Source organism: Bos mutus, chromosome 7 (genome assembly GCF_027580195.1).
Source record: "Bos mutus isolate GX-2022 chromosome 7, NWIPB_WYAK_1.1, whole genome shotgun sequence".
NCBI classification, from domain to species: Eukaryota; Metazoa; Chordata; class Mammalia; order Artiodactyla; family Bovidae; genus Bos; species Bos mutus.
Window position 1 is genome coordinate 54457048 of NC_091623.1, and position 20283 is coordinate 54477330.

Below are 20283 nucleotides of genomic sequence, written 5' to 3' on the forward strand. Positions count from 1 at the left end.
AACTGAAGCGATTTAGCACGCACTCATGCTGTGAGGCATGTGGGCTCTTAGTTCCCCGACCAGAGATCAAACCCTTGCCCTCTGCATTGGAAGAGTGGAGTCTTAACCACTGGATCACCAGGGAAGTCCTTCCTGCTGACTTTTTAAAAATAAACTTTTTATATTGGAAGGATTTTAGATTTACAAAAAAGTTGTAAAGAGAGGGCTTACATACACCCCTCACCCAATTTCCCTTGTTGCTAACCTATTACATGTTCATGGACATTTGTCACAACTAAGAAACCAGTTCAGGTGCATCACTCATTAAACTCCAGACTTTACTCAGATGCCTCCAGTTTTTCCAGGGGTACCCTGGTGGCTCAGACAACAAAGAATCTGCCTATGATGCAGGAAACCCAGGTTTGATCCCTGGGTCAGGAAGATCCCCTGGAGAAGGAAGTGGCAACCCACTCCAATATTCTTGCCTGGAGAATCCCATGGACAGAGGAGCCTGGCGAGCTACAGTCCATGGGGTCACAAAGAGTCGGACACGACTGAGCACACACACACCAGTTTTTCCACTCATGTCCATTTTCTGGTCCAGACTCCCGTCCAGGATCCCACACTGCATTTAGTTGTAGCACCCCCTTAATCTCTGGTCTGTCATAGTTTCTCCATCTTTCCTCGATTTTCATGACCTTGGCAGTTTTGACGACTACTGATCAGAGATTCTGTAGCAGATCCCACTGGCTTTGAAGGGGCAGGAACCAGGTTCTAATTTCTCCCTGAGGTTTCCCTGGCTCCCAGCCTGATGCCTAGCACGCAGTAGCTGCTGCACAGACACTTCCTGAATGAATGAACACGTGAATGACAGTCATTTATTTCTTTATCTTCTGCACTCCATGTTCCACAGGCATTCCTGCCAGAGGCTAGATCTAGAAAAGTTCACAGAGAAATAAAAGCTCTTCTCCTTTCAGAAAGGTTCGTTTTTGATCCTTTCTTTGTAGACATCAAGGATTTATTTCTTTAATATTTAGGGGCTTTTGTACCAAAGGGAAGTGACTACGTCTGCATCAGATGTCTCATTTTTAAAGGCATGTGAGAGAGATCTTTCTAGCAAGACGGAGGTTTCTTCCTTGCCAGTGCCATCATTTGATTTCTCTGTTTCTCCCTCCCCAGCTTTCAGGCAGGGGCAGAGTGGAGGGGTGAGGGAACTATGGAATTATCCACATTTTGATGTCCTCTCTGTCACCCGAGGAAGCTTAATTAGAAGAACCTTGCAAAGTTTACCGAGGCTGAAGCAGCCTCAGGACCCGGTGTAAACAGCGGCATGGCTGGTGATGGAGATAAATTGTTATTGTTGTTGTTTAGTCGCTAAATTGTGTCTAACTCTTTTTTGACCCCATGGACTGCAGCCCACCAGCCTCCTCTGTCCATGGATTTCCCAGGCAAGAATTCTGGACTGAGTTGCCATTTCCTTCTCCAGGGGATCTTCCTAAACCAAGGATCGAACCTGTGTCTCCTGCGTTGGCAGGTAGATTCGTTACCACTAAGCCACCTGGGAAACCCAGAAATGAATTAGAAGTTTTATTTCCCATCCCTCTGAATGGCTCAATATTTGCCACAGGGACCAAGAGACCAGCCTTTGGGTATACACAGCGTGCACATTTTTAACATTAGTTAGTCAGAAATGGGAATGCCCTTAAGCCAAGCAGTTGGGAGTCTGGCTGTTTTTTTATTTCTCAGCTCTGGGAGGCCAAGGTGAAGCCAGGGAATGGAAGAAAAATGTACACGTCGAGGTCATCTTGCTCCCCCCAACCAACCCCGCAACCATGGTCCCTGCAGCTGAAAGACACCGAGCCAGGTTTAATCTCTCACCCGAAGTTTGTCAGAAGTAAAAATGAGCCTGGGTGAGCTTTTCCGACACTTCTCCTGACTTACAGGAATTCAATTTCTGGCCTGGGCATAAATTTGCCGCCAACAGTCCCCGCTGTGGGGGATGGGCCCATTGGCTGAGGTTGGATTCCTGAAATCGATGCGGCAGTGCGTGAAAAAGGTCGTCATGGGGGAAATTGATCTTCCGTGGCTGGCTCAGGAATTTCACGCTAGGAGCCAGGGACGCCCTGGCACAAAATGGAGGCATTCGCTATGAGGCTCCTGGGCGAGGGATGAAGGGAGGGAGGCCTTGAAGGCTGGACAGTGCAGTCAGGAGGTGACGATCTGCTGGCTAATAACTCACAGAGACAGCCAAGCATCAGCACTGTCTGCAACTGACTTCTGGAGGCTCCGTGGGCGCCTCTGGGGGTGGCAAGTTAATTTGGGGTCCAAAGCTTTGATCATTTGGTTACACCTTGGATACATATTCCAGGGTTTCAAAGATGGGCATTCAATTCCCCCAGCCAAGGTGAGGCAACAGAGCATGGTCATTTAGGGTGCCAACTCTGCAGCCGGGTTGCCTGAGTTCCACTCAGCTCTGCTGTGTGACCTTGGGCAAATGACTTAACCACTCTGGGCCTCCATTTCCCCACTTGTACTACAGCACTAAGCATAGTACTGATGCAGGACTTCCTTGGTGGTCCAGGGATTAAAAACCTACCTGCCAATGTAGGGGCCACAGGTTCAATCCCTGGTCCAGGAAGGTTTCACATGCCAAGGGGCAATTACTGAGCCCGCACTCCGCAACAAGAGAAGTCACCACAACGAGAATCCTGAGCACCGCAACTAGAGAAAGCCGTCAGGCACGAAGATCCAGCACAGCCACAAACAAAACAAATATATGAATCTGTTTGCAGTGAGGGAGGAGGGGGAGAACTGTTCAGCCCATGACCATGTGTGAGCAGGGAAAAGGTCTGGTCAGGAAGATGGTTGAGGGTGGGTCAGCCAGAGTGAGACAGAGAGGCAGAAAAAATCCACCAGCAAGATTCAACTGAGCACATCAGGGGGCTGACTCAGCCCCTGCTTTGGAGTTTTCCAGAGCTTTCAAAGAAATAGATCTCAGAAAAAACAGCCCCAGCCACGAGGCACATCCTCCGCTCAGAAAGGGGAGGAGGCAGTGCTGGCCACCAGGGTCACCGGAGCCCTTTGTTAGCGAGAACGGGCCACTTGAAGGGAAATCGATCCTGGCTAAGCACGAAGCAGCTGCTCCCAGCCAAAGCTGCTACAGAGAGGCCCTTTGCACCCTCTCCTCCGGGGCTGGGACAGGAGCCAGCAGGAGCCCGGGGATTGTTCTGCCAGGTGGCGGGTCTCGGAAGGGCCTTCAATCAGCATGCATTGTGGCCGCTGGCTCCTACGTCCGTCCAAAGTGAAGTTTCAGCATCACCTGCACTCACCAGAGATCCGGCCTCATATGGAATGGTTAACATTATCATCAGCCTTGCCAAGTGCCATCCATGTGCGTGCGTGCATGCTAAGTCGCTTCAGTTGTGTCCACCTCTTTTTTACCCTATGGACTGTAGCCTGCCAGGCTCCTCTGTCCATGGGATTCTCCAGGCAAGAATACTGGAATGGGTGGCCATTTCCTTCCCGATAGCATCTTCCCAACCCAGAGTTGAACCCGAGTCTCTTGCATCTCTTCCATTGGCAGGCAGATTCTTTACCACTAGAGCCACCTGGGAGGCATTATGCATGCACATCTATGCCTGAGGAAATTCCCAGAGTCACCTCTTAGCCACATGACCTTCAGCAAGCAACTTGAACCTCACTGTGCCTCAGTTTCCCATTTTTAAAACAGGGCCAACAGCAGCACCCACCTCTTAGGATTGTAGTGGAGGTGAGTGGCACACAGAGCTTCAAACCATGAGTGATAAGAACTGTGGAAGGAGACTTCCCTGGTGGTCCAGTGGTTAAGAATCTGCATTGCAATGCAGGGAACATGGGTTTGATCCCTGATCTCAGAACTAAGAGCAATTGAGCCCATGCAATTACTGAGCGCACGCATCACAACTAGAGAGTCCGTGTGCTACAATGAAAGATCCTGCAACCCAATGCAGCCAAATTACTTAATTTTAAAAAGGCGTATGTTCTCCTCTAGGAGTTTTATAGTTTCTGGTCTTATGTTTAGATCTTTAATCCATTTTGAGTTTATTTTTGTGTATGGTGTTAGAAAGTGTTCTAGTTTCATTCTTTTACAAGTGGTTGACCAATTTTCCCAGCACCGCTTGTTAAAGAGATTGTCTTTTCTCCATTGTATATTCTTGCCTCCTTTGTCAAAGATAAGGTGTCCATATGTGCATGGATTTATCTCTGGGCTTTCTATTTTGTTCCATTGATCTATATTTCTGTCTTTGTGCCAGTACCATACTGTCTTGATAACTGTGGCTTTGTAGTAGAGCCTGAAGTCAGGTAGGTTGATTCCTCCAGTTCCATTCTTCTTTCTCAAGATCGCTTTGGCTATTCGAGGTTTTTTGTATTTCCATATAAATTGTGAAATTATTTGTTCTAGCTCTGTGAAGAATACTGTTGGTAGCTTGATAGGGATTGCATTGAATCTATAGATTGCTTTGGGTAGTATACTCATTTTCACTATATTGATTCTTCCAATCCATGAACATGGTATATTTCTCCATCTATTAGTGTCCTCTTTGATTTCTTTCACCAGTGTTTTATAGTTTTCTATATATAGGTCTTTAGTTTCTTTAGGTAGATATATTACTAAGTATTTTATTCTTTCTGTTGCAATGGTGAATGGAATTGTTTCCTTAATTTCTCTTTCTGTTTTCTCATTATTAGTGTATAGGAATGCAAGGGATTTCTGTGTGTTGATTTTATATCCTGCAACTTTACTATAGTCATTGATTAGTTCTAGTAATTTTCTGGTGGAGTCTTTAGGGTTTTCTATGTAGAGGATCATGTCATCTGCAAATAGTGAGAGTTTTACTTCTTCTTTTCCATTTTGGATTCCTTTTATTTCTTTTTCTGCTCTGATTGCTGTGGCCAAAACTTCCAAAACTATGTTGAATAGTAATGGTGAAAGTGGGCACCCTTGTCTTGTTCCTGACTTTAGAGGAAATGCTTTCAATTTTTCACCATTGAGGATAATGTTTGCTGTGGGTTTGTCATATATAGCTTTTATTATGTTGAGGTATGTTCCTTCTATTCCTGCTTTCTGGAGAGTTTTTATCATAAATGGGTGTTGAATTTTGTCAAAGGCTTTTTCTGCATCTATTGAGATAATCATATGGTTTTTATTTTTCAATTTGTTAATGTGGTGTATTACATTGATTGATTTGCAGATATTGAAGAATCCTTGCATCCCTGGGATAAAGCCCACTTGGTCATGGTGTATGATCTTTTTAATGTGTTGCTGGATTCTGGTTGCTAGAATTTTGTTAAGGATTAAAGATCTAAACATAAGACCAGAAACTATAAAACTCCTAGAGGAGAACATAGGCAAAACACCCTCTGACATACATAACAGCAGGATCCTCTATGACCCACCTCCCAGAATATCGGAAATAAAAGCAAAAATAAACAAATGGGACCTAATTAACCTTAAAAGCTTCTGCACATCAAAGGAAACTATCAGCAAGGTGAAAAGACAGCCTTCAGAATGGGAGAAAATAATAGCAAATGAAGCAACTGACAAACAACTAATCTCAAAAATATACAAGCAACTCCTCCAGCTCAACTCCAGAAAAATAAATGACCCAATCAAAAAATGGGCCAAAGAACTAAATAGACATTTCTCCAAAGAAGACATACAGATGGCTAACAAACACATGAAAAGATGCTCAACATCACTCATTATCAGAGAAATGCAAATCAAGACCACTATGAGATACCATTTCACACCAGTCAGAATGGCTGCGATCCAAAAGTCTACAAATAATAAATGTTGGAGAGGGTGTGGAGGAAAGGGAACCCTCTTACACTGTTGGTGGGAATGCAAACTAGTACAGCCACTATGGAGAACAGTGTGAGATTCCTTAAAAACTGGAAATAGAACTGCCTTATGATCCAGCAATCCCACTGCTGGGCATACACACTGAGGAAACCAGAAGGGAAAGAGACACGTGTACCCCAATGTTCATCACAGCACTGTTTATAATAGCCAGGACATGGAAGCAACCTAGATGTCCATCAGCAGATGAATGGATAAGAAAGCAGTGGTACATATACACAATGGAGTATTACTCAGCCATTAAAAAGAATACATTTGAATCAGTTCTAATGAGGTGGATGAAACTGGAGCCTATTATACAGAGTGAAGTAAGCCAGAAGGAAAAACACCAATACAGTATACTAACGCATATATATGGAATTTAGAAAGATGGTAACAATAACCCTGTGTACAAGACAGCAAAAGTGACACTGATGTATGGAACAGTCTTATGGACTCTGTGGGAGAGGGAGAGGGTGGGAAGATTTGGGAGAATGGCATTGAGACATGTAAAATATCATGTATGAAACGAGATGCCAGTCCAGGTTCAATGCACAATACTGGATGCTTGGGGCTAGTGCACTGGGACGACCCAGAGGGATGGTATGGGGAGGGAGGAGGGAGGAGGGTTCAGGATGGGGAGCACATGTATACCTGTGATGGATTCATTTTGATATTTGGCAAAACTAATACAATTATGTAAAGTTTAAAAATAAAATAAAATTAAAAAAATAAAATAAAAAGGCGGGGGCCTTCCCAGGTGGTGAAGTGGTAAAGAATCCGCCTGTCAATGTAGGAGACACAAGAGACTTGGGTTCAATCCCTTGGTGGGGAAGATCCCCTGAAGTAGGAAATAGCAACCCACTCCAGTATTCTTGCCTGGAAAATTCCCTGGATAGAGGAGCCTGGTGGGCTACAGTCCTTGGGGTTGCAAAGAGTCGGACACAACTAAGCATACACACACAAATCCCTTGCTATAAATTAAAGATAATCCTAAAAGTAATCACAGCAAAAACAAAACAATATTAAAAGAAAAAACAGAACTATGGAAGGTCACCCCCTGATAGGGTTGTCTCCTTTCATCTCACAACAGTTGTGGGGTGCAGGGGGTGTCCTAAGTCAAAGGTCAGGGAGGAAAGTAGCAGAACCTGACATGCCATCAGTCTTTTGGGAGACAGTAGCCACACTAGATGGTTCCATGGAGAAAATTTAATATGGGGAGTGTGGTGCCAAGGACCCAGAAGGGCTGGATGAGGGAGGTGGGGAAGGGAAAGTGATCAGAAGAATAGCAATTGTAATAAGCTGCAAGGTTGGCAGGGCAAAGGGGGTTACTAGAGCTAGACCCAGGGAAGGGACACAAGACCACTACTGCAGCTAAGTAACAGGGACAGAAATCCCCTGACTTCTGTTTTCCTCCCACTTACAACTCCTACCACGGCTTCCCATTGGCCAAACCTAACAGGGAGCCAGTGAGCAAGGGAACCTGGGAAATGTAGTTTTCAGGGGTCAATTTCCCTCAGATACCAAGAGCAAGGTAAGGGTACCTAACTCAGAGCCCAGGCTACCTCTTTCTAAATTCTGCTCCAGTCAAATGTCCCATTTTATGCCTCACAATAATAAGTCTTTGAAGGAACAGTGATTCTTCTTTAAGGGAGGTAATCAGGGAAGGCTTCCTTGAGGAGGTGATTTAAAAAAAATTTTTTTTTTAATTTTTCTTGTTGAATTTTCCTTTTATTTTATTGGCCACACCATGCAGCATGCGAGCTCTTAATTCCCCAATCAGGGATCAAATCCACGCCCTTGGCAATGAAAGCATGGAGTCTTAAGCACTGGGCCACTGGGAAATTCCCCAAGGAGGTGACTTTTTTCCTTCAAACTTTAAATTTTTTATTTTGTATTGGGGTATAACTGATTAACAATGTTGTGGTAGTTTCAGGTGAACAGTGAAGGGACTCAGCATATATATACATGTGTCCACTCTCCCCTAAACCTCCCATCCAGACTGGCACGTAACATTGAGCAGAGTTCCATGTACTAATACAATAAGTCCTTGTTGGTTATCCATTATGAATGTAGCAGTGGTACATAACCTTCCCAAACTCCCTGACTATCCATTCCCCCCAGCAACCGTACGTTCATTTTTTAAGTCTGTGAGTCTCTTTCTGTTTTGTAAGTAAGTTCATTTGTACTATTTCTTTTTAGATTCCACATATAAGAGATGTCATGATATTTCTCCTTTGTCTGAGTTACTTCATTTAGTATGACACTCTCTAGATCCATCCGTGTTGCTGCAAATGGCATTATTTTATTTTTTTAATGGCTGAGTAATATTCCATTATATATATACATACATACATATATATATATACATACACACACACACACACACCCCCCACACCTTCTTTATCCATTCCTCTGTCCATGGACATTTAGGTTGTTTCTACGTCTTGACTATTGTAAACAGCCAATGCAGTGGACACTGGGATGCATGTATCCTTTCAGATCATGTTTTTCTCTGGAATATGTGCAGGATGGGATTGCAGGGTCATTGGCAGCTCTATTTTCAGTTTTATAAGGAACCTCCATACTGTTCTCCATAGTGGCTGTACCAATTTACATTCCCACCAACAGGGAAGGAGGGCTCCCCTCTCTTCACACCCTCTCCAGCATTTGTTCTTTATGGATTTTTTTTGATGATAGCCATTCTGGCTGGTGTGAGATGATGTCTCATTGAAGTTTTGATTTGCATTTCTCGAATAACCAGCGATGTTGAACATATTGTCATGTGCCTGTTGGCCATCTGCATGTTCTCTTTGGAGAAATGTCTATTCAGATCTTCTGCCCATTTTTTGAGTGGGCTCTTTGTTTTGATGCTGTTAAGCATCATAAGCTGTTTGTAAATTTTGGAGACTAGTCCCTTATCGGCCACATTAAACTTAGGTGACTCTTAACTATGAAGGAGACTTTCTCAATCCCCAACTCTCTGCCTGGCATTTGTGACAGCGGATATCAAACTATATTTGTTGGCTGGTGTAGTGTATGACGCACTAGGGAAGAAGTGTACAAATACAAGGACCTTATGTCTTGGTCACGACCATGTTCCCAGTGCCTAGAATAGCACTTGGCACATAGTAGGTGCTCAATAACCCTCATAGCTCAGTTAGTAAAGAATCTGCCTGCAATGCAGGAGACCCTGGTTTGATTCCTGGGTTGGGAAGATCCCCTAGAGAAGGGATAGGCTACCCACTCCAGTATTCTTGGGCTTCCCTGGTGGCAATCAGCTGGTAAAGAACCCACCTGCAATGTGGGAGACCTGGGTTTGGTCCCTGGATTGGGAAGATCCCCTGGAGAAAGGAATGGGCTACCCACTCCAGTATTCTGGCCTGGAGAATTCCTTTTTTTTTTTTTCATTTCATTATTTTTTATTGAAATATATATACTTACAATATTACACTCATTTCAAATATACAACATAATGATTAGATGTTTTTATATGTTGTGAAATGACCACCATGTGAAACCTGGTTACCATCTGTGCCCATGCAAAGTTATTATAATATTATTGACTATAATGTATTTTACATTCCCGTGAAGGAGAATTCCATTGACTGTATAGTCTATGGGGTCGCAAAGAGTCAGACATGACTGAGCAACTTTCACTTCACAGGTGCTCAATAAACGTTTGTACAATAATTTTTAAGACCTTGAAGTGGTGCTGCTTGCTCTGTAAATTAAGCAGTAGAGCTGGAATTACGAACCAAATTCTGTGGCATTGTAGAGAGGCTGGTGTTTCTACTCTGCCATCTACCAGCTACCCCAGGACTGTCCAAAATCTCTGCATCCTTCAGGGTTCAGAGTAAACATGGTTGGTGTTTAGTCTCTAAGTCATGTCTGACTGTTTCAGCCCCGTGGACTGTAGCCTGCCAGGCTCCTCTGTCCATGGGATTTCCCAGGCAAGAATACTGGAGTGGTTGCTGTTTCCTTCTCCAGGGGATCTTCCTGACTCAGGGGTCAACCTGAATCCCCTGCATTGGCAGGCAGATTCTTTACCACCTGGGAAGGCCACCTCTGAAACATTACCACCCCCGAAAAGCCTCCCCATCTCTGCAGATGGGTCAAGGTCCCCTCTGTGTGTGTCTCCAAAGTCCCCACCCCTCCCTTCTTACAAGGTTCTTATATCTCATAGTTTTTCTTGCCCGGGTGAGTGTCTGCTTGCTCTTTCAGGCTGTGAGCTCTAAAAGAGCAGAACTAGGTGCTCCTTCCCGCTGTGGCCCCAGGACCAGCACATGCTGGACAGATAGGCAGGCATCATCAGGACATGAATGAACAAATGAATGGACAAATGAATGCCTCCTACGTACTCTGAGTCCTCCAGATGACCTCCTTCTCTCCTACCCTCCATACACTGTCTGTTCTATTCTCTCAGGGATTTCCTCCCTTCTTCCCATCCCTTCTCAGGTGAAGGCAGGGGTTTCAGGTTTCGAAGGGATCATGGGGTCCAAGGGCTTCCCAGGTGGTGCTAGTGGTAAAGAACCCATTGCCAATGCAGGAGATGCCAAAGACATGAATTCGATCCCTGGGTCAGGAAGATCCCCTGGAGAAGGAAATGGCAACCCACTCCAGTATTCTTGTCTGGCTAATCCTATGGACAGAGGAGTCTGGCGGGCTACAGTCCTTGGGATTGCAAAGAGTCAGACACCACTGAAGCAACTTAGCACACAGCACACACACATGGGCTCTAAGGTGGGCTTCCTGGTGGCTCAGATAGTAAAGAATCTGCCTGCAGTGCAAGAGACCTGGGTTCGATCCCATGGTCAGGAAGATCCTCTGGAGAAGGGGATGGCAATCCACTCCAGTATTCCTGCCTGGAGACTGAGTGACTAACACACATGGGGTCTAAGGCAGTTGAATGTGTCTCAGAAGCACAAAGATCCCAGACCATGAAGACCTGAGTTCAGATCCTGGCTCCTCCAGTTTCTAGCTATGTGACCTTGGCAAGTGATTCAACTACTCTGTGCCACCGTTTCTGCATCTGCCAAATGGGTGTGATGGCAGTGCCTTCCTCTAGGACCATGGGAGAATGAGGTGAGCTATTCAGAACTGCTTCTGGGCTGTATCTCTTCCTCACAGCTCCCTTCTGCAATGTCTAGGCAAGTCTGGGAAGCGGAGGGCTGAGCCTCCGGCAGTTAATGAATCCAGAAAGGATCTCAGCTGTGTCAGGGAGCCCCAGTGCCAAGTTGGCCTGATTTTTATCCCAAGAAAGCTGAGAACGGGTTCTGGTGTCAGACATCTGCAGTGTGATTGGCATAAATGCCTGGTGTTCCCGTGACCCTCTTTGTTAGAGCCTGGGGGTGTAGATGTTCTTGGGGCTCTGCCCAGATCTCCTTATAATGGGGCACACCCGCCCCACAGATGCTGAGAGTGGAAGCTCAGAGCTAGCACTGCTGACCTTCTCTGGAGACCTGCCCTTGGCTTTCGGGAGCTACCACAAGCCTGAGATGCCTCAGAGGCTTCCTCCACCCCTAGGAGCAGCCAATGGTTAACTGATGCCAAAGCCTACCCCTAGGCAATGCAATTTACATTCGAGAGCTTCCTCCATCCTTGTGGATCACGCCACTGTACCTGAGTCCCCTTCCTAGTCCCACTTCTCTTTACCCCTCCCCCTACTCACAATTAGTCATGTGCTCCAAATCCCCGTCTTGGGTTCTGCTTCTCACAAACCCAACCTAAGATGAGGAGAAACAATGAGCATTCAACAGGAGAGGGCATTTATGTGAGTGTCCCTTCAAAGCTCATCTTCACACCCAGGCACCAGGTTCTGTCATTTCCACCTACACAGGCCATCCATCAGCTAATCCCGAGAACAGCTCTTGCTTCAAAATGTATCCCCAATTCTGCCCGGTCCACCCAGCCCACAATGTGCAGTCCTTATCACTTTCCAAGGCTTGCTGTGCTGCATTTTATTGCATAAGATGTACTGCCCCTTGACCCTACATTAAAATTTATCTTGTTTCTTGTCTGTCTCCCGTGATGCTGTCAGCGTTCCAAGGGCAGCATCCAAAGGATGCTTATTGCTTTCTGTGTTGCTGTATCTGCAAGCCAGAATGGGGCCTGGCACCCAGTAGGTGCTCAATAAACATTTCTGGAATTAAAGAATGAATCCCTTAAATGCATTCATTTAGAAACAACTTTAAATGTCTCTTTCTCTTACCTGTGTGTGTTGTCTGACTCTGTGCAACCTTATGGACTGTAGCCATCCAGGCTCCTCTGTCCATGGGATTCTCCAGGCAAGAATACTGCAGTGGGTTGTCATGCCCTCCTCCAGGGGATCTTCCCAACCCAAGGATCGAACCCACATCTCTTGCATCTCCTGGATTGGCAGGCAGGTTCTTTATCACTGGCGCCACCTGGAAAACCCATCTTTTTCTTTTACCTCTCTACACTCAGAATCTATGCACTTTTTGCTCTCTGGATGGACATCTTAGTGCAGTCACCTCTGCCCTGGTCCCCTCGATCCCACTCTCGCCACCCACAGAGCATTCCCCCCTGCAGCAAATAGAGGCCACCTACAAGCGTAAGTCAGATCCTATTCTCCCTCTGACCAGAAGCCTCTATGACTCCCACCCTCACTTGTAAATTGCAAAGTTCTCCCACAGCCCACAAGGCCTTGCATAATCTGCCCCTGTCACCCCTCTGCCCTCACCTCCTCTACGCTCCCCCTCACTCACTGTTTCAGCCTCACAGGCCTCCTCACTGTTCCTACGACACCCCAGGCACGCTTCTTCTACATCAAGTTTTGCACCCACTATTCCGCCTGCCTGGAAAGTGTCCTTCCATTTCCTTTATTTAACATCATTTTTTCAAGAGGCCTCCTTGACAGCACCCCCCCACCTCGCCCCTGTCAAAACAACGAATGTTTCAGCACCACCCATTTCCTTCTTTGCTTTATCAGCTTCCAACACACTACATCATTTATGCATTAATTTTGTGTGTTATCTCTCTTCTTTTCTGGAATGTCAGGCAGGGGTCTTAACCTGTTTTTGTTCACTGCTGTATCACCAGTGCCTAGAATATTACCTTGCATACCACAGGTATTCATTGGTTACTTTAAAAAATGTGCATATTTGCAGCCAATTAATCCAACTGTTCTCTTTTCCCCATGGGGGCCTAGTGTTCAATGGCTGCAAACTGCAGCCCCCTTGGTAGTGTAGGCAGCCTGTTGTCTATACAGGTTGCCCTAAGGGACCTTGGAGACAGTCCTTTCCAGTGGACATTCATGAATGGCATGCTAGTCCCAGTCTAGCCTCCAGACAGGTGTGTGAAGAGCCTTTGAAAGCCCCAGGGCACAGTGGGCAGGTCAAAATGTCCATCTGCACCGAGCTGCAGAACAGGAAGTGTTTGATTGAGGACCTCCGCAGGGCCAAGTTCAAGTTCCCTGGCTGCCAGAAGATCTACATCTCCAAGAAGTGAGGATTTACTAAGTTTAACGTGGATGAACTTGGAAACGTGGTGGCAGAAAAGCAGCTCATTCCAGGTGGCTACGGGGTCAAATCCATCCTTAATCACTGCCCTCTGGACAAATGGTGGGCCCTGTGTTCACGAGAGCCTGGGTGCTGTCCCCACCTTACTTACGCGTGTGTGCTAAGTCGCTTCAGTCACGTCCAACTCTTTGCGACCCTATGCCTGTCAGGTTCCTCTGTCCATGGCATTCTCCAGGCAAGAATACTGGAGCGGGTTGCCATGCCCTCCTCCAGGGGATCTTCCTAGCCCAGGGATCGAACCCTCATCTCTTGCGTCTCCGACACTGTAGGCAGGTTCTTTACCGCTGAGCCATTGGGGAAACCCCACTGGTAGCATTAATACCTTCTTTTTCCACCCACTGCAGGTGGCAGGTCAGGGAGAGGAGACTAAGCAGGGTCAGCCTCATCTGAGGCTGGAACCCAGGTCTCCTGCACTGCAGGTGGATTCTTTACCACTGAGCCACCTACTAATGCCCACCAATAAATCCTACTTTCCTATCCAAAAAAAAAAAAATTTTTTTTTGCAAAGCAGGACTTCTCTGGAGGTCCAGTGGTTAAGACTCTATGATTCCAATGGAGGGAGCACGGGTTTGATCCCTGCTCAGGGAACTAAGATCCCACATGCCACATGAGATGGCCAAAAAACAATTTGCCCAACACCCTATGAGGCAGGGACTCTCAGCACCAACCCCACAGAGATGAGGACACTGAGACCCGCCAAGGGCCGTGCCATGCTTGGTGGGTCCAAGAGTGGTCCAGAGGCATCTCTTTGGGTGTGTGTGTGACTGTATGGGATTCTGAGTTGTGTGTGCTGGTCTGAGCCCGAATGCCTGGATCTGTCTGGACGCCAACACCAGAGGAGGCTGCCTGGACATGTTCAGGCAAATTTTGCCTGTGAGTGTCTGTGTGTGGAAGGGAGGCAGCGGGCCAGCTCCCAGACAGGTGGGAATGTGTGTGCGCTCAGCTGTGTGGGAAAGTGTGTGTGTGACAGCGCACAGGACGAAGAGGATTCATGCATCCACAGCCAAGCTCTGTGTGTGCATGTGTGTGTGTGCATGTGTGTGTGAAGAGGGGAGGGACAGCTCTGGGAGGCTTGGATGGGGCTGGAGCTGAAGTCAAAGGAATGTGGTGGGTGAGGGAAGAGCCCCGCCAGTCACAGGCCTGTTATTTATAGACGGATCCTGGTTCATAAATTCCAAATGTTTTTTTTTTTTTTTCTCCCTCCTCACTGCCAGGCCCTTATAAATATTCATGAGTTTCCTGCCTCAGAATATTCAAGTAGGCAGAGGAGGAGTGGGGTGGGCCATGAGAGGGGAAAGAGAGGGTCCTGGTGGCAACGAGGATGCACGGGTGGAGAGGACTGGGCTCTCTCTGGAATTGCCTTCTCCCCTCGGGGCTCCTCTTCCAATGCAGCTGCTGAGATGAGGAAGGTTCTCGGCCAATACGGAGATCTCTCAATGCCTATTACTATTCTTTCCCAGCGTCTGTGGAAAAATACCGCCCACTCTGGGGGCAGAGAAGGCGTGTGTGCTGTTTTCTCAGCTCTGACGATAGCTCCGGCTTGGAAACTTCTTACTCTGGGACCCCCTGGCTCTGAAGTGGGTGGGAGACCCCTCAGACATACGATGAGACAAAGGAGCTCTGGAGGCAAACCCTCCTGTCCCATCCCATGGAGGGGATTAGGTCCCAAAGACTAGTCCGTAAGGGAAGAAATAAAGTGTGTGTGTGTGTGTGTGTGTGTACCTGCATCTGTGAGTATCTCTTCAAATGTGAAACAGATTTGGCAGCTGGTAGAAGTGTTCAAAAATTTTCCAGTTCTCTCTTGGGCTCAGGATAAGACTCTACTTCCCCAGTGTGGCCCTGGGACTTCCTTTAGCCAATGCCGTGTGGGTGGAAGTGATCTCCGGGGAAGAGCTCTAACAGCCAGTGCGTGATTTGCCACATTCTTGCCTCAGTAACTGTGGAAGTGCATGTGGATGAGAAGCCTCCAGCAGTTGGCCACATGAAGCAGAGACCCCTGCCAACCGGCATGTAGCATGAGCAGCTGCTCATTTGGTTGTGCTAAACCACTGAGATTTGGGGACTGTGTGTTAGGCAGTACAGCCTTGCTTGCTCTGACTGGCACACAGCCTGAGTGTGTGAGATGGATGAGTGGCACATCTGTGTCCATGTGGCCAAGAACACACGTGAGTGTGTAGCCAAGTACAGGCCTAAGTGTGCAAGCATCAGCAAGTGTATGGAACTGTACATATGAGTGTATAAAACAGGGACTGAGTAAGAGTGTGCAAGGCTCTGTAGGTGGGTAAAAAAAACGTGAATGTGAATGTCCAGGCACTGCACTGCACTGCACAACTCCAGGGGGCACTGTTCTCTGAGAACATATCCCCTAGAGCCGGGGCATTGCTGTAAACATGAAAGTATCATAGGGTGGGAGGCTGCGTCTGAATGCGCTGCCTTGGCTGGCTGGCAGTGTATTTGTGATTCGTTCTGTGCCCATGTGTGTGTGTGCAAGGATTTATACACGGCTACTGTATCAATGTGCATATATGTGCAAAGCGTGTTGCTGTGGGTTGAGGAACATGTATGGGCTTGGATGCTACGTGTGTGTGTGCTGCAGTGTGAATTGACCCCCTGTGTGTGATGAGTCTGTGTGACGTGAAAGCACTGCTCTAGTCTCCATCAGAGTGGTCGCAGTCAACACGGAGGCGGGCATGGCCACCTTGGGTATTCCCAAGCTGTCAGCTCTGCTGAACATGTTTCTGGGCTCAAGGGCCTGAGCTGGCTTCAACTTACATCCTAGGATGACCTGGCATTGGAAAATAAAATACACTTCCCCTCATCAGTCCTGGGACATGCTATGTCATTTACAATGGACATTAATCAGCAGTACTCCACGGTTTGAGCAAAGTGGCTCAACAGGTAGGGAGATCCCTGCTCTCCTCAACTTCCCCAAGAGAAGCACATTTTCTTTTTCTATCCTCATAACCTCTTCTCTGGTCTCAGGATATGGGGTCAGCACTGGTCCATCTCAGGGAAGTGAAAGAAAGTGAAAGTGTTAAGTTGCTCAGTCGTGTCTGACTCTTTACAACCCCATGGACTGTACCCTGCTAGGCTCCGCTGTCCATGGAATTCTCCAGGCAAGAATAGTGGAATGGGTTGCCATTTCCTTCTCCAGGGGATCTTCCTGACCCAAGGATCGAACACGAGTCTCCTACATTTCAGGAAGATTCTTTACCATCTGAGCCACCAGGGAAGCCCTTAGTTCATCTCAAAACTTAGGTTCAACTCTGGCCCATCTGAGGACCTGGATTTGACCTTACCTATCTCAAGCTTGAACTGTAGCCTCGATTCATCCAGGACTTGGGTTCATTCCTGGGCTCCTAGGTCTCCTAGGACCACGTTTATCTTTGGTCTATCCCTAGACTGAAGTTCAGTCTTTGCTGATCCAGGGTTTGGACTTGATCCTGGATTGTCTCAGAGTCAACTGTGGGGTATCTTAAGACCTCATGGGTAAACCTTTGCTCTGCAGGGCTTGAATTAATCTCCAGTCTCAGAACCTGAGTTAAGCCTGTTCTGACTCAGAACCCAGCTTCCCCCAGGTCTATCTCAGGATCTGAGCCCCTCTTACCCAAGCTCAACTTTCAACAATCAGTGGTAAACCCACAGCTGACATTTCCTCTTTCTGAGCATCTCCTTATTCATGGATCACTTCCCCCAACAAGTGCTTAGGCCTCTTGAATGAATGTCCACTTCAAATGATTGGTGTGTCCCATGATTAATGAGGGTAGGGGGATTTTATCTCTCCAATGCCATTATCTAAAATTCACCAGCGTGGATTTTATGGGTCTTTCAAGGATTGTTGCAAGGCTTTCTTGATAAGCTATTACAAGCAGCATTAATCTTCAAGAGTTGGGGAGTTTACGAGAATCCATCATGAGTCTTAACTCATAAACACTGGAGTTGGACACCCTCTCCCCATCTGATCTGTCTCTAGGCTCAGAGGACCAGTCTGAGGCCAGGAGCTCAGTAGCAGACTTTGAAGAGGGCCTTCTTCATGGGTGTGTACGATGGGAATGAACCCCTGCACACTGTCATGGGGCAACTTGAGCTAAACTGGGAGACTCAAACTATTCTCCATTTTCCTCCAGTGTTCCCTGATCTTCCAGGGAGAATAACAGCCATAAAGTGGAACCTTTCTTCTCCCCTGACATATTTTACAATCATTTGCTCCATTCTGGGCCCCCGCTCCTGTCACAATAGAGGAGTTGCCCTTTATCTCAAAGATCATGCAGCTCTTCTTGCTTTGGTCCTCCTCTGCCTTCTTATGTTGTTGTTGTTCAGTCGCTAAGTTGTGTCTGACTCTTTGTAACCCCATGGCTTGCAAAGGCTTCCCTGTCCTCCCCTATCTCCCAGAGTTTGCTCAAACTCATGTCCATTGAATCGGTGAACCATCTCATCCTCTGTCGTCCCCTTCTTCTCCTGCCCTCAGTCTTTCCCAGCAGCAGGGTCTCTTCCAATGAGTCAGCTTTTCGCATCAGATGGCCAAAGTATTGGAGCTTCAGCTTTAGCATCAGTCCTTCCAATGAATATTCAGGGTTGATTTCCCTTAGGATTGACTAGTTTGATCTCTTTGCTGTCCAAGGGACTCTCCAGAGTCTTCTGCCTTCTTATACGATCTCTTTTATCTATATTTATCTATTTATCTCATTCATTTTAAACTTTTTATTTTTATTGGAGTATAGCTGATTAACAATATTGTGATGGTTTCAGGTGAACAGCGAAGGGACGCAGCCATACATACACGTGCATCCATTCTCCCCAAGCCCCCCTCCCATCCAGGCTGCCACATAACACTGAGCAGAGTTCCCTGTGCTGTACAGTAGGCCCCTGTTGGTTATCCATTTTAAATATAGCAGTGTGTATATGTCGATCCCTAACTCCCTAACTATCTCTTCCTCCCATTCTTCCCCCCGGCAACCATAAGTTCATTCTCTAAGTCTGTGGATCCGTTTCTGTTTTGTAAGAAAAGAACTTTCTCATTGGTTTTTAAATAAACGCAAGTCTCTCCTATGAAAAAACAAAACGCCTTACTTGTCTCCTCCTTCCATCTGTCTTCAGCTCCTCTCCTCCTCTTCTCAGTTGCCTACACTACCTGCCTCCGTTTCCTCACTTCCCGAACTAGCACTCCCACTGCTCCTGTCTAGTTTCTGACCCCATCATACCACCGACACAGATTTTGCCAAGTCCACCCACGGCTTCCATGTTTCCAAACACAATGGCCATTTTTCAGCCTGCCATCTCTCTTGACCTCTCATCAGGGTTCAACTCTGTTGACTTTTCTCTCTTTCTTGATATATTTCCTTCCCTGGCTGCCATCACACATGTTTGCATGGTTCCTTCCCACCCTAGTCTCCTTTGCAGACTCATCTTCCTCCACCTGGTCATTAAATGTTACTCAAGATCAGGATAAGTCAACCTGAGCATGACAGATACTGTGGCCAGATAACAATTCTGTGCATTGTAGGATATTCAGCAGTATGTCTGGCTTCTACCCGCTAGACACCAGTCATATCCCCTTTCAGCTGTGACAACAGAATGTCCCCAGACAATGCCAAATATCTCCCTGGGTGCAGAATCACCTCCAAGTTGAGAACTAGTGCTCCAGACTCAGTCTTAGGCTCTCTCGTTCCCTCGATCTTTCTCTGAGGGTATTTACTCTTACCAAATCTCCTATCACTTGCATGTGTGTACAACCTCAGACCTCCAAATACATATATATATCTGACTCCTTGATCCCCTCCCCCTCACCAAGACCCTTGGCTCTCAAAAGCATCTCAGTCCCAAAAATGCTCAAAATGAAAAGAAATCTTCTCTCCTGAACCTAGTTCAGATCCAGATTCCTGTGTTAACTTCTCCATCCCCTTCCCTACCCCCGGCCAGTGGTTCAGATGCCCAGGCATTATCCCCACCCACATTTCTACTCTCTCACTTGGTCTGCTGCTGCTGCTAAGTCGCTTCAGTCATGTCTGACTCTGTGCGACCCCACAGACGGCAGCCCACCAGGCTCCCCTGTCCCTGGGATTCTCAAGGCAAGAACACTGGAGTGGGTTGCCATTTCCTTCTCCAATGCATAAGAGTGAAAAGTGAAAGTGAAGTCGCTCAGTCGTGTCCAACTCTCAGCGACCCCATGGACTGTAGCCCACCAGGCTCCTCCATGCATGGGATTTTCCAGGCAAGAGTACTGGAGTGGGGTGCCATTGCCTTCTCCGCTCACTTGGTCTAGTTGACCTTAACTCCTAGATACTTTACAACTCATGCAGCGTTCTCCGCGCTGTATCATCACTCAATGGTCCAAGCCACCCTCACAATTCAGAAAGTCCATCTGATCTGTCTTGATCTACGCTTTCTCTTGCCAGTTCACTCCACACATGGGAGCCTCAGGAACCTTTTTTTTTTTAATATATTCCTTACTGCGTTATGGTTTATTAGAGGATGCTGAATACAGTTTTCCTGCGCTATACAGTGGGACCTTGTTGTTTATCCCTTCTGTAGAAAATAGCTTGTATCTGCTAATCCCAAACTCCCAGTCCATCCTTCCCCATGCCCCTCCCCTTTGGCAACCAGAAGTCTGTTCTCTTTATCTGCGAGTCTGTTTTTATTTTGAAGATAAATTCATTTGTGTCATATTTTTAGATTCCACATATAAGTGATATCATATGGTATTTGTCTTTCTCTTTATGACTGACTTCACTTACTATGATAATCTCTAGGTCCATCCACATGGCTGCAAATGGCATTATTTCATTCCTTTTTATGGCTGAATAATATTCCCTTGTGTATATGGACCACATCTTCTTTATGCATTCATCTGTCAATGAATATTGAGGTTGTTTCCATGTCTTGGCT

At 46.6% G+C, this 20283-nt stretch overlaps 1 protein-coding gene and 1 non-coding gene across 2 annotated transcripts in view; one reads left to right on the forward strand and one right to left on the reverse strand.

Moving 5' to 3' along the window:
- The window catches only part of OLFM2 (olfactomedin 2), a 78251-nt gene that overhangs the window by 20920 nt on the left and 37048 nt on the right, over positions 1–20283 (reverse strand). The window lies entirely within an intron of this gene.
- LOC138988686 (small nucleolar RNA SNORA70) lies at positions 12982–13116 on the forward strand. Its single transcript, XR_011464953.1, has one exon. It is a non-coding gene; the product is annotated as a small nucleolar RNA SNORA70 (small nucleolar RNA).